This window comes from Bubalus bubalis, chromosome 15 (assembly GCF_019923935.1).
Source record: "Bubalus bubalis isolate 160015118507 breed Murrah chromosome 15, NDDB_SH_1, whole genome shotgun sequence".
NCBI lineage: Eukaryota > Metazoa > Chordata > Mammalia > Artiodactyla > Bovidae > Bubalus > Bubalus bubalis.
In genome coordinates, this window is record NC_059171.1 from 70,126,262 (window position 1) to 70,142,148 (window position 15,887).

Sequence of the window (15,887 nt, forward strand, 5' to 3'; positions counted from 1 at the left end):
TTGCTTGCGTTTCCGGTCTTTGATGTGGAAAGTGGAAACCTGGGGTCGGTGGTGTTGGACACATTGACCAATCTGAGAGCAAACAGAGGCTTGGAGCCTGTGTTGATGTTTCTGTCCTACGTGTGCAACTCTGGCCTTTGTAGCAAAGGGACAGAAAGCCAGACTCTGTACCTTAACAACCTGTAACAAGTTCTACTGGGTTCGAGTCAGCATGACTCAGCCTCAGACTGAAACTCCATAGTTGTGCAAAGCTTTGGCTTGGTCCTACCTCCCATGGCAGGGGGGAAGGGAATGGCCTCAAAGGTTCTCTCTCTCTGAGAAAGCAGCCTGTGTTCAGTGTGTGGCCAAACCTGTTGGGAGATTCTAGCCATAATTCTAGTTGGGGATGGCCTTGCTGCATGGCTCCCATGCTTGGAAAGCTCCAGTCAGCACCACCTGTCCTTGGAGCCTTGCCTCTGTGATAACTGTCGCCATGACTGAGCATTTTCTGTGTGCGAGCATGTAGCATGTGATGCCACGTGTTTTCAATAGGCTGTCTTTTCTAACCCTCAAATAAGTCCTGAAGTCAAGCATCACCAGTTGTTTTCCAGATAAAGACACAGGATCAGAGAGGTTAAGGGAGCTGCCCAAAGTCACCCAGAGCTGAGATTTATAACTGAACTACTAGACTTGCAAGTTCATGCATTACACATGCCTCTGGTTTTTCAGAGTAAAGGTCTTTCTGTATACTCAATGAGCATTGACTTTGTACCAGAGTCTCTACTATTTTCCACTGAAAGAGCTGAATAAATGAGCTTCAGTGTCTTAAAATGGAAGAAAATAAACACAAAGGACAAGATTTTGGGCTATTTAAGCCTCTATCCTTAGGACCTAGAATACTACATTCAGCACAGGAACTGCCTCATCACAGAAACTCAATATGTATTTGTGGAAGAAAAGAATGAATGAAGGATGGGTGATACATTGTAAAGCACTGAAAACCTGGTCTGAAGATTTTACTTTGTATTCACTGTGTAACCTTTGGGATCTATGAACCTATCTCATTTGTAAAAGTGGGGTAATTATCCTTGCCTGATTCCACTCAATATTAATGTGGATCCAGTGGATCAGAGATCAGCTATGGATATCATAGCTACTAAAAAATGCAAACATCATTTTCCGAAGTATCAAGAACTATTTTCCTGCAATCCCACTTCTTGGCATATATTTGGAGAAAGCCATGATTCGAAAAGATGCATGTACCCCAGGGTTCATGGCACCATGAATAATATCCAAGACATGGAAGCAACCTAAATGTCCTTCAACAGAAGAATGGATAAAGAGGATATGGTATATTTATAGAGTGGAATATCACTCAGCCATAAAAAAAGAATAAAATAATGCCATTTGCGGCAACATGGATGAACCTAGAGATTACCATGCTATGTGAAATAAGTCAAAGACAAACACTGTATGATATTACTTATATGTGGGATCAAAAAATGATACAAATGAGCTTAAACAAAATAGAAATAGACTCAAGGCCACAGAAAGCAAACTTGCAGTTACCAAACGGGAAAGCAGGGGATACATTAGAAGTTTGGGATTAACAGATACACACTACTATGTATGAAACAGGGAAACAACAAGGACCTGCTGCATTGCATGGTGAACTATACTCAATATTTTGTAATGACGTATAAGAGAAAAGAATCTGTGAAAAAGAGATATATACGTATGTATTGATATAACTGAGTCACTTTGCTATATACCTGAAAGTAACACAACATTGTAAATCAACTATATGCCAATAAAAATAAACTTAAGGAAAACAACAAAGTATCAGGAGCTATAATAGTTGTTGGTGAATTATCCTACCAATATTTATCATGTGCCACATGGCAGGTATTGGATTAAGAGATTTACAGTCACCACCTATATGTTGTCCTTTCCATAACAACACTGGATTGATGTAAACAGTTTAGCTGACACACCTGAGATGCCACAGTGAGCCAGGACTAATGCAGGAGTCAGACCCCCAGCTGCCTGATGCTGATGTCCCAGCTCTCGCGGCTGCTCAGTCACTGGCCCTGGCAGCTTCATGAGAAAGTCATCCCACCAGAAACATTTCTCTAGGAAGAGGAATTAAGCACTGATTCTGATAGCTTCCCACTGAGTTAGAATCAGCCACAGGAAGTCAATTCACTTGCCAGAAGTCAACCCTGGGATGCACAGCTGTGCAAACCCAGGAGCCCTAATTACCCTCAGATCTTCATCTTCCAAGTCCTTTCTGTTCAGCATCCAAGGCATTCTTGTTTCAGCTCTGTCTGCTCTCCCCATCCCTCTTTGTAATTGCTGGGGAGTAGGTGTGGAGGGAAGAAGTTATGCATATTGTGTGTGAAATTCAACTGAGGTGCCCAGGGCATTTGGGGAGAGGGATGGAACCCCAAGATGTTTGTACAGATGCAACTTCCTGCCTCAGCTCTTTGCAGGCCCACCTCCTTTCTTCTTAAACCCCTGCAGTTCTTTCTTGCATCTCTGCGCTTCAGCTCACTCTCTATATTTGGAATGGTCTTTGTTGGACACAAAGACCTCTGTACCTTCCCTGTCACCTTTATAATACAAGGGAAAGTCTCAGTACTCCCAGATTCCATCTCATGCTCTCAAAAGCCCTCACTCCAGCTCACTTCTTCATGCTCAAGCTTCTTGATGGTCCTTGAATTCTCCATGGCCTTTTGCAGATCCCTCTGTGCCTCCTGTGGTCTGGGTTTGGACTCCACTTTACTCCCCACCCCCTCATTTTTCTTGGTGATCTGCTGTCTCTTCAGGGTCTAGCTCAGGCAACAGATTTTTGTGTAGGGCATTCCAGGTACTGTTACCTCCTTCCTCTTCTGTGCTCTTGTGGTACAAGGTACCTAAGTCAATTCTGACACATCTCCTGTTGCCACTTCTATATGTCTCTGACTTTCCTGCTGGGCCATGAGCTCTGCTACACAGGAATGATGTCACACTCATTTTTACCAGCACAGTGCTTGGTACATAGCAGGTGCTCAGTACAAAACCTGACAAGTTTAATTGAATCAAAGCCTCAAGCATGAGGAGTAACTGATCAAAACTGTAGAAAACTTGGGAAAGAATTTGAATAGTCCAAGGAAATTATTAATATTAAAGAGTAAGGAATAATATGGGGCTTCCCTTATAACTCAGTTGGTAAAGAATCTGCCTGCAATGCAGGAGACCCCGGTTCGATTCCTGGGTTGGGAAGATCCCCTGGAGAAAGTCAAGGCTACCCACTCTGGTATTCTAGTCTGGAGAATTCCATGGCCTGTATGGTATGGTCCATGGGTTCACAAAGAGTCAGACACAAGCGAGCTACTTTCACTTTGAAAGAATAATGTTTTAAAAATAGTAGTTTTTACTTAAAAGATAAAGTTCTGGGAATTAAAGTACCCAAAACAAAACAAACAACCCAAAAAGTGCAAGTGAACATTTTTATTTCTAGGCTCCCTCTAGGACTTTCCAAGAAACCAGGTTCTATTTATGTATTTAATTAACCTCTATCCCCAGTGGTTTCTTTTGATGACTTTCTGTTTGAGGAGCTTATAACACTGAACAGTCCTGAAACTGTGACTGATGTTGGCTTTGCCAGATTGATTTCCGGGTTCTGCTGGATTAGCAGTAACAGTGTAGTTGTTTGTTAGTTTTCCTGCCATCACCGCCTCTGTTCCTCTGCTTCCAGGTCCAGCCACCTTCTTGGCTCCTTGTCCTAGCACCAAAAAGAGAAGAAGAGGAAGTGGAAAAGAAGAAAAAAGAGAAGGCAGATGAGTTGTGATACTTCTCTGAATTACCTTTAAAATTCACTGCAACCTGTTTTTTTATTGTTGATATCAGTTGTTGGGTTGACCTCATACTAGGTAACATAGATGAGGTAAGGGTACCTCACATACCAAACCTCATACATGTGGAGATTTTGGAGGGATGAGAGCTGAAAAGCTTAAAGGTTGAAAGCTGAAAGCTTATATGCTTCCCCCAACCTCTCCACATCTCCATGTAATAGAGTTATATATGTATGTATGTATGTATATACCACATTTGCTTTATGCTCTCATCCACTGATGACACTCGGGTTGTTTTCATAGCTTAGCTATTGTGAATAAGACTGCAATGAGCATGGAAATGCAGTTATCTTTACACAAGCCTATTTTTATTTCTTTAACAAATCTTCAAGGTGATTCTGATGGTCAGACTAGCATTGTCAATAGAAATATAATGAGTCACATGTAAATTCTTAATAACTATGTTTTAAAAAGCAAAAACAAAACAGGTGAAATCTGTTTTCATAGTACACTTTATTTAACCTATGGGGAAACAGTGGAAACAGTGTCATACTTTATTTTTTTGGGCTCCAAAATCACTGCAGATGGTGACTGCAGCCATGAAATTAAAAGATGCTTACTCCTTGGGAGGAAAGTTATGACCAACCTAGATAGCATACTCAAAAGCAGAGACATTACTTTGCCAACAAAGGTCCGTCTAGTCAAGGCTATGGTTTTTCATGTGGTCATGTATGGATGTGAGAGTTGGACTGTGAAGAAGGCTGAGTGCCAAAGAATTGATGCTTTTGAACTGTGGTGTTGGAGAAGACTCTTGAGAGTCCCTTGGACTGCAAGGAGATCCAACCAGTCCATTCTGAAGGAGATCAGCCCTGGGATTTCTTTGGAAGGAATGATGCTGAAGCTGAAACTCCAGTACTTTGGCCACCTCATGCAAAGAGTTGACTTGTTGGAAAAGACTCTGATGCTGGGAGGGATTGGGGGCAGGAGGAGAAGGGGACGACAGAGGATGAGCTGGCTGGATGGCATCACTGACTCGATGGACGTGAGTCTGAGTGAACTCCGGGAGTTGGTGATGGACAGGGAGGCCTGGTGTGCTGCGATTCATGGGGTTGCAAAGAGTCAGTGAGTGACTGAACTGAACTGAAAAATATTTTACACTGCCTTAGTTTTTTACACTCAAATGAATTAAAATAAATAAGTTTTAGCTTATCAGTTGCACTAGCCACATTGCATGCAAGTATCCAATGGTCACAAATGGCTCATACGTATCATATGGGGCAACGCAGGTACAGACACTCACTGCCCACAAGTTCCAAACTCATTAGTTTTTGGGAATTCTAAAAACTGGTTGTCTAGTGGTTAGGACTCAGCACTTTCACTGCTGGGGCCCAGGTTCCATCCTTGGTTGGGAACTAAGATCCCACAAAGTGCTGCCAAAAAAAAAGCTCATTAGATTTTTACTTTTTATTGCTTCCCAGGTGATTAAGTCAGAAATTATAATGAGGTGTTGCCCTTTCAACCCCAGGCATTTACGTGGCACACTCTTATAGTTCTGCAAAACCCAGATCATTGATGTTTTATCTTCTTGACCACCTTCCAGAATCTGCACCTTCCTGTCCATAATATAAATTCTCATGAATCTGTTTGGAGCTACTTCTCAACCTGATTTACATGGCAATGATTACAGGAGATACTATTTGTCTACTAGTTATCAGCCCCATTGAAGCTGCAAGGGCTGAACCTCATTCATCTTTGCACATTAGGTGCTCAATAATTTTGTATCACATTGAATGAAATCAGTTATTTTTCAGTGTTCTGAAAGATATCTTCAAATAATGTTCTTAGATAGAATGGCCTTGTGTTGCCTTCACACTTGTATTCTGACCCCATTAGGGATTTCATTCATTCATTTCATTTACTTAACAATTATATATGCAAGGCATGTGCCAAGTGCTAAGCTAATATGCCATATCAGTATGGGTGGGCTACAAAATGAATTAAACTGATGAGAATTATTTATTGCACACTGTATAGACCCACTGTGGCTTTGCTGGAACCCTGATCTATGTTATAACCCCACATGGGCCCAGGCTAATGAAGCTGTTCTCTGGAGCATTGTCAACATTGGCAAAAGGAAGGAAACAGCAAGATGTTCATGGCCCATGTCACATGAAATGGTACATGTTATCTCCATTTACCTGTCATCGACTACAGCAAGTCACATAGCCTTGCCTAACTTACAGAGGGCAAGAAGTGCAACTCTAGCTATCTTGTGCCTGGAAGGCAGAGAGTCCTAGTATTAATGAGTAGCTTTAATACCTACTATAATGAGCAGACACAGAAAATTCCCATCTTCATGGATTACATTGTCTGATGGGAGAGCCATTAATCAAAGTGCCGTGTTAATATATAGAGAGTGGTGATCATCAGAAGTGTTGCAAAGCAGATGTATGTATTACCCTTGAGAATGTAAAATAAGCAGATCTGGGAACTGAGAGATTATAGGAATTGACTAGGTAAGGAAGGAAAGAATACAGTCCAGGCAACAGAAACAGTATGTGCAAAGGCCCTGAGGTTGGAAGTAATCTGATATAAGTCAATATGGGAAAGGCCACTGTGATTGGCAGGTTAAAAGAAGTGGTAGATATTGCTGGAAGTGTAAGCTATGACTTTCTTATAAACTCAATGGAAAATGCTTACAGTGTTTTAAGCTTGAAATGGTGGCATTGTTTTTCGAAGTTGAGAATTGTTTCAGTAAAGTGGAGGGGATGGAAGGAATTGGTTGAGCACTGAATCAAGTAGATGTTAGCTAGAGAGAAAAGGTAAGGCTAGGAAGAAAATAGCAGTGGCCTTTTGTGGAAGACTTTCTTTAGATGTGATCTGCAGTTGGAAGAAAATGTAAATTTTAGATGGTGAAGAGACAAAAGGGTGTTTAAACAGGGGTCTTAGTTTATTCACCAATAGTGTTCAAGGAAGGAAGTAACATGTCCAAGGTGTTTATGAATATCTCTTATATCCCACTTAATCTTTGCAAGACAGAGAGGCTCAGGGAATTTATTTATGCAAGATCCAGGACAGTCTATGGTAGAGTTGAGATTCTAGCATGAAGCCCTTTAGTGGGTACCATCTTGAATCTTAGATTAAAAAAAAAGAAGTGAAGTTGTTAAAATAGTCTTTGAAGTATATTTAAGTCTTTTTTTTTTTTTTTCAAATAGATACTCCCCAGAGATAAGTCTGGAGGTAGAAATTGCATCAGTTCTTTTCCTTATTTCTGTAATTCACTAAATCTCTATCACTCTTTTTTCATTATGCTGACTTTTTACCAATGAAATTTCAAGAGGTATTTTTCTCTCAATGGGCCTATTAAAGTCCACAGTGCTTATGCATTATCAAAATGAAGAACCTGGCCTACATTTTACATTTTTATATTTCTATTCTCTTGTCTTTGACCTCTTACTTTAATTAATTTCTAAGGTGATTACCAGAAAGTGCCTACCCACCGTATCATTTGCTTACTACCATTCAGATTTTAGAAGCTTATTCATTAGCTGGTACCACCCAATTAGCCAAAGGCTGGAATAAGACTTCTGCTCCAGTAAGTGAATTGGTGTAGGAAGACTTGTGGTTAGCTTTGTCTGTCTCTATTGCTAATCAATGTCAAAGCAGTTTCATGTGTCTAAGCAAAAAGATGACAAATGATATTTTGGAGAAATTTTCTTCTTTTCTTGGCACTTGCAATGGCATTTAATTCACTGGTTATTTTTTCAGAGAACGATTAAGAACAATGATTAGTTTCCCAGACAATATGTTAAATTTTAATTACAGTTTTTAAACTAAGTTGTTCTGTATTCGATATGAACTAAAAGATGTTTCCAGTAGTTTCCTTAGTAACATTAATAGGCATACCCAGCTTCCTTTAACAGCCATTCTCTCTGATACAACTAGTACATATACTTGTTCGTACAGTGTGATAGTTAAACCACAGGCTTCAGAATTGCATTGTTTGGTTTAAATCCTCACTGCAGTACTTAATAATTATTTAAAAATTAACCAAATCTCTCTGAGCCTCAGTTTTCTCATCTGTAAGATGAAGATTATGATCATTCGTATCTTATTGAGTTCTGTAATATTTAAATTAAAGAGATACATAAAGTTTCCCTAGTAATGCTAGCTATTGTTGCTGCTTGTATCACATAAGCACACATGTGTGCACACACACACAGATAAGCAAGGGCAAAGGAATATGGATCTGGAGGGTGTTTTCTGAGTCAATGCATTATCTAGGACACAGGCAGGAAAGTGGAAGTCACCTTAGAAAAGCGTCTGTGTTTCTGAGATTGATGGTTTGATGAAGACCTATTGTGTGACAACCTATGGTCTTACTACTGAATACATCATAATGCATACCCTCAAGGAGTTTAAATTCTAGCAGAAAAGACAAGCTATGACACTCTACAGCAAGAAGGTGGAGGAGGAGAAGTGAAAGAAGAGGATGGGAATATGAAGGGAGAAAAGGGATAAAAAGATGGGACGGTGGTTGAGGAAAAGAAGGAGGAAGAAAAGAATCAGCTCCAGAGTTTCCTTTGTTTTAGGAGAAAACACATTTTCTACTTATCTGAAAAGTTGTGATCTAGACTAAAAATTTGACCTGAGTTGAATGGAATAAGCTATGATTTTAAAACTTTTACCAGAGCCCCATGTAATAGCAAAACCAGCAAAAGCATGCCGGTTTCACTCACAGGTACAATCCTTTTTAGTGAACTTTATGGTAAAGCAGAGTCAATAGAACATAACTGAAGTATAGTGGTGGAGACTGTGCTAGAACTTTCTTTATACATTTAAATAAAGTGATACAGTCAAATTAAAAACAACAACAAAACTTCTACCTGTTCATTATGTCAATAAAAACAAAAACGCAAGCATCAGCCTACTTTTATTGAGCTTTTCTAGGTGCCAGGCACTGTGATAAGATCTTTCTATATAGTATCTTGTTTAGATTATGACAACGGAGAGATAGGACCCATTTTGCTCCTTTTACAAATGAGAATACTGAGACTTAAATATATTAAGCATCTTTGTGAAAGAAAGCATTTTGGCGAGGACAGCAAATATCCAAGATCATATGATGGTTGGGAATTGAGAATCCAAAGGAATGGGTGTTTGGGGTGAGCTGGGAAAATAGATGCTGTATCCTCCCCTGACCTTCTCCACATCCTTGAACATTTGGAAAGGCTTGAAATTTCTCTAGAACTTGGAACAGTTATTCATGGCATTTTAGTTCTATGTTAATGGAGTCATTCAGGTTGTGCAAACCATTATAACACAGAGCAGCATATGTCATGACAGTGGAGGGTCCAGGGACCTGGGGAGACACAAGTGAGGGGGACTCAGCCCAGTCTGAACAGTTGGAGAAGACATCGTTGGAGAAAATGGCCTTGGATAAGATTTAAAGGAGGAGTGGGAAAGAGAATTAGTGGGCTACAGGGAGGAGATCACAGGTAGAGGGAACAATGTAAGCAAAGCCAGGATGTGAAAAGTAGTTTGGTGTATGGGAAACCATAATTAGACAGGTAAATGAATACAATTAAATTACTTGTTTAAAGCTGTACTACAACGAAACTTGGGATGTTTGTATCTTTTTGAATTATGGTTTTTATCTGGGTATATGCCAAGGGATGGGATATAGAGACTGTCATACAGAATGAAATAAGTCAGGAAGAGAAAAAATATATATATATCAATGTATGTATGTGGAATCCAGAAAAAATGAACTTATTTGTAAAGCAGAACTAGAGACACAGATGTAGAGAACAACGTATAGATACCAAGGAGGAAATGGGGTGGAATGGAATGGGATATCGGAATTGACATATATACACCAGGAGGAGAAGGGGACGACAGAGGATAAGATGGCTGGATGGCATCACTGACTCGATGGACGTGAGTCTGAGTGAACTCCAGGAGTTGGTGATGGACAGGGAGGCCTGGTGTGCTGCTATTCATGGGGTCGCAAAGAGTCAGACACGACTGAGTGACTGAACTGAACTGAGTATATAAAATGGACAACTAATGAGAACCGACTGTATAGCACAGAGAGCTCTACTTGGTGTTCTCTGGTGACCTAAATGGAAAGGAAATTCAAAAAAGAGGGGGTATATGTATACGTGTAGCCAATTCACTTTGCTGCACAGCAGAAAATGATACAACATTGTAAAGCAACTATACTCCAATAAATTCTTTTTTAGGCTATACTATACATCCATGGGGAAACCAGAAAGCTTCATTCATATTCTAATTACCTGTTCTTTTCTAGAAAATTCAGGCAACTGAATTATCTGCTTTCCTAAGTCTCAGCAAATGTGGGTTAGGGAGAGAAGGTCAGATGAAAGAAAGGTACTCTCAAAAGCAGTGGGAAGAAGGTCATAACGATAAAGTCACACATAAAAATTTTAAATAATAGCTGACTGCAGCCATATAGTAGGCTTTCCAGGTACCTCAAATGGTAAAGAATCTGCCTGCAATGCGGGAGACCCAGGTTTGATCCCTGGGTTGGGAAGATCCCCTGGAGAAAGGCATGGCAACCCCACTCCAGTATTCTTACCTAGAGAATTCCATGGACAGAAGAGCCTGGTGGGCTACAGTTTATAGAGTTGCAAAGCCATGTAGTACCTGGACAGACTCACAAACTTCAACAGAACCACAGCTTCAACTCATTGTATCATAATAGCATGCTTTAGCCCTGTGTTATGAACTGAATGTTTTAGGCAGAGATTAGATCAAGAAAATGGGGTCCTGCATGATGGGATTGATGTCCTTCAAGAAAACCCACTCCAGTACTCTTGCCTGGAAAATCCTATGGGCAGAGGAGCCTGGTAGGCTGCAGTCCCTGGGGTCACGAAGAGTCAGACATGACTGAGCGACTTCACTTTCACTTTTCACTTTCATGCATTGGAGAAGGAAATGGCAACCCACTCCAGTGTTCTTGCCTGGAGAATTCTAGGGATGGGGGAGGCTGCTGGGCTGCCGTCTATGGGGTCACACAGAGTCGGACACAACTGAAGTGACTTAGCAGCAGCAGCAGCAAGAAGAGGAAGAGAAGTGAATCTTTCTGTAAAGATTCAGCAGGAAGGCAGCTGTCTGCAAATCAGCAAGAGGTCTCTCGCTTGCCCTGATCTTGGATTTCTCAACCACCAGAATCATGAGAAATAAATGTCTGCTGTTTGAGCAGTTCAGTTAGTGATATTTTGTTATAGCATCCAGAGCTGCCTAAGACACTCAATCCCTCATCCAATGAAAGAATGGTTTCTGAAATATGCCTGGAGCATAGTGGATCATTTGCATCTGGACATACAGCAGTGATGTGTAAGGTCACTTCAGCATATCTGGGAACTGAGGAAGAAGAGGGTAAAGTACCTCTCACATTATAGATTTGGGGGAAGATGGAAGGTATGGCTGTAAATGGAATGTTGCATTAAATTAGGGAGAACTACTGGTTTAAGTTTAGATACCTACAGTATAAACAAAGGGAGATATCCAGCAGGCATTGGAATATCTGAAGCCTAGAAAAAGGTCCAGGACAGCAATTTAGACTTGGGATATTAGTGGCTGAGTAAGTCATTAGAACAATGAGAGTGGAGAAGTTTGCCTAAGAGACCATGATTATCCAATGAGAAGAGGCAAGACTTCCAAAGAAGAAAACATCAGAAAGTTGAGAAGACCCACCAGGACAAAGAAACTGCATTCAGCCCTTTCTTCTTATACTCTGAAGCTTCTGTAGCTATCTCTTCAATGCTGTTGTCCTGAAAGAGCTAGAAATTTTAGCTATTCAGAACAGAGCTGAACTTTCACCTATCTTTTTAAAATTTCTTTTTAATTGAATTATTGCTGATTTGCAGTATTTTATTAGTTAAAAGTATAGAACAGAGTGTTAAAATATTTTTAAAGATCATATCCCATTAAATATTTTTTATAAAATATTGTCAATTTTCCCTGTGCTGCTGTTTACAATAGATAGGACATGGAAGCAACCTAGATGTCCATCAGCAGATGAATGGATATGGAAGTTGTGGTACATATACACAATGGACTATTACTCAGCTATAAAAAAGAACACATTTGAGTCTTAATGCATATATGTGGAATTTAGAAAGATGGTAATGACAATCCTATATGCAAGGCAATAAAAGAGACACAGATGTAAAGAACATGATTTTTGGAGTATGTGGGAGAAGGCAAGGGTGGGATTTGAGAGAACAGCATTGAAACATGTATATCACTATATGCAAAATAGATGACCAGAGCAAGTTTGATGCATGAAGCGGGGCACTTAAAGTCAGTGCTCTGGGACAACCCAAAGGGATGGGGTGGTGAGGGAGGTGGGAATGGGTTTCAGGATGGGTGGACACATGTGCACCCATGGGTGATTCATTTTGATATATGGCAAAAAACTACCACAATATTGTAAAGTAATTATCCTCCAATTAAAATAAATCAATTAATTAAAAAATATTCCCTGTGCTGCACAATATATACTTGTAGCTTATTATCTCAAAGTTAGTACTCTTTAACCTCTTTTTTTAATTGGATATGTGAGAATGTGCGGTCATCTCTTTCACCTGTCTTATTTAGCTATAGTTTTATTTAGCTTATTTATCTACAGTTCTACAAATGTAGCTTGTGTCTATATTAATGTTTTGTTAGCCATATTCCCACTATTGGCTTCTTTTCAATTTTTAGTCAAACTAAAGCCACTGTGTTATGTTCTCATGAACTGTTATAAAGCCAAACTTCTGTAATTCATGCAGTTGGTTTTTGACCTTAAATATGTCTCATCTACATTAATTTTTTTATCCTTTGTTCCTTGGTTACCTTAGCAATCATGAAAACAATGAGAATATGTTTCATTACTTTAATGAAAAAAGCCAGGTAAATGATTACTAAAAAATTACTATCAGAAATATTTCAATTAAAAACTGTGGTTTATTGGGTCAGACTTCAATTACCTGGGTGGTCATAAAATTATTTTAAAAATTAATTCTAGAAATATGTTCTAAAAGTCTGCTATTTACCATGCACTGAACTAGAGACTGGGTGTTCAGGAATGTAAACAGTCCAGTCTTTACCCTCATGATTCTAAGTGAGGAAAAGAATCAGGAAGCAAATAAATAGAAATAGAAAATCATTATATACCATGAAGGTAAAATACAGGCTCCCATGAGAAAGAATAACAGAGACTTCTATGTTAAATGTTGAGTCAGGGCAGTCTTTTCAGAAGAAGGGGCCTCAAGCTAAATTTAAAAGTGTGAGCAGGTTTCAGTGAAGAGAAGATTAAGTGGATGGCCAAAGGCTTCAAGACATATTGGGGCAAAGAAAAGATCCTAAGGAGCTTCCCTGGTGGCTCAGCTGGTAAAGAATCTGCCTGCAATGTGGGAGACCCAGGTTTGGTCCCTGGATTGGAAAGATCCACTGGGAAAGGGACTGGAAACCCACTTCAGTATTCTTGCCTGGAAAATCCCATGGACAGAGGAGCCTGGCAGACTGCAGTCCATGGGGTCACAAAGAGTTGGACACGACTGAATGACTTCACTTCACTAAGGACCAAAAAGAAGGTTGAAGTGATTGAATGGAAGCATGGAGGTGACCTCTGATGGGACTGCTAAATGAGGAAGAAGACAGGTCAACCTAGCCTGGTACACTGTGGTAAAGATTCGAGTGTGTGTGTGTGTGTGTGTGTGTGTGTTTGCCAAATACAATGGAAAGCTACTGAAAGATTTTCAGCAAGAAAGCACATTTTTATTTGAGAATGATGATTTGGGGAAACTAGTTAGAAGGTCACTACTAAAATTCAGGTGAACAATGTTGGCAGCTTACACCAGGATGTCAGCAGTCAAGATGGAGAGATTCATGGTGGGCTTAGGAATGATGTGTGGAAGAAGGTATAACTCACAATGGCCAGATTTTTGGTCAGTTTAGCTGGGTGAATGGAGGTTAACATTTACTAACATAAGAAGAACAAGGGTAGTAACAGATTAACAAGGGCAAGTCAAGATTTCCAACATTAATATATTTAGTCTCAGAATCTGTTGGTTGTTATGCCAGTTGGGAAGATAAGAAATCATACTTCTGGTGAGAAATACAAATTTGAGAGGCTTTGCCATGAAGATGAAATTTAAAGCCTGTAGATAAAGTTGTGTAGGAGAGAGTGGAGATCAAGAACTGGCTTGAGATCAATGATTTAGAAGCTCCAACCTTGAGAAATTGTGTAAAAGGACTTATTTGGCCAAAGCAATTGAGAAGGAAGAAGGAAAAAAGAAGGAATTCCTGGACTGTAATTTCTTGGAACACAAGAGAAATGAGTGTCAATAAGGAAAATGCAATTAAATGTTACTAAAAGGTCAAGTAAATATATGTTTAGTGCTTCTATCATAGATTGGAGAAGGCAATGGCACCCCCACTCCACTATGCTTGCCTGGAAAATCCCATGGATGGAGGAGCCTGGAAGGCTGCAGTCCATGGGGTCGCTGAGGGTCGGACATGACTGAGCAACTTCACTTTCACTTTTCACTTTCATGCATTGGAGAAGGAAATGGCAACCCACTCCAGTGTTCTTGCCTGCAGAATCCCAGGGATGGGGAAGCCTGGTGGGCTGCCGTCTATGGGGTCACACAGAGTCAGACACGACTGAAGTGACTTAGCAATAGCAATAGCAATCATAGATATAAGGACTTTGTGAATAGACATGACTTCATTTACTTTTGGACCCCTAAACATTTAGTTCTCACATGGTAGAGTCATAATATATTTTTGTAATATCAATGAATGAATAAGATAGCAAAATTATATTGCTTGTCATAATTTGCACAATATTTTAATGCATAATTAAAACTATTACAGTCACACAGTAAGGTAGTTTATATCAGCCCCACTTTCCAAAAGAAGAATTGGCCTCCTGGAGAAGTTCAGTTTCTTGACAAAACTCAAATGTCTAGGGGCAAAATATGGACAGGACAATTGTATTGTTCACTCAGGATGATGGATCAGTGATGTCATACAACTAGGTATTAACACAAATGAACATGTGTCATATTAAGACATTTTAAGGTACACATCTTGGAATGTATTTGCATATGGTTCTCTGTGTATAGATGTGTGTCTGTATTTCCCAAAATGTGAAATACAATCAAAGACCAAAACCTTGTGGTTGGCAGTCAGCTCACAGAAACAGTGGCCACATTCCCTAGTCTGAAGAGGGGAATGTGATTCTAAATACAGCATGCTGGTTGTTGCAGGCACAGATAGACGGGAAGAGGCCGAAAGTATGAGATACCAAGAATTCTAGCCGCATTCACTCATGGCAAACAAGTGCAGCTGCAGTGTCATCTTCTGATACCGAGCACAATGACCTAGAGCGAAGGAATTAGTCATTCTTCACCTTCTTTGTCTCACATTGTCATTTTGCTGTAATAACGGTTAACGGATGGAAGGCTCTTCCCTCCCCCATCACTTCCAGTTCCCATCACACCTGAAAATCCACATAAACCCTAAAATGTGTGATGGGAGATATACAGGACATCTAGGATCTGGGGAGCTTTGCTTTAGCTCAATGGATTTTATCATGATTTCAGCTTTAGAAACTGCATCTTCTTTCATCTCCCTTCTTTTATTCCTTCCCAGCTGATCTGGGAGTAAGTGAACCCAGAAAGAATTCCTTCTTAAGACACACATTTTTAAAGAGAAGATCCTCATGATCTTTTGGTTCCATGAGGACAGGAGCTTATTATTTCACAGCATTTTGATTCTTGTAAATTTCTAGGAGAGAATCACAAAATGGAACATAAGAAGTCCCTTTGTGGTTCTTGGAGCCAATGATCTTAGAAGATGAGTCTGTAGCTTACTACACTATTGCTGTTTAGTAACATAACTAAGTCATGTCTGACTCTTTGCAACTCCATGGACTATAGCCCACCAGGCTCCTCTGTCCATGGGACTTTCTAGGCAAGAATACTGGAGTGGGTTGTCATTTCCTTCTCCAGCTAATTTTTATGACCCAGGGATCAAACCCACATCCCCCTA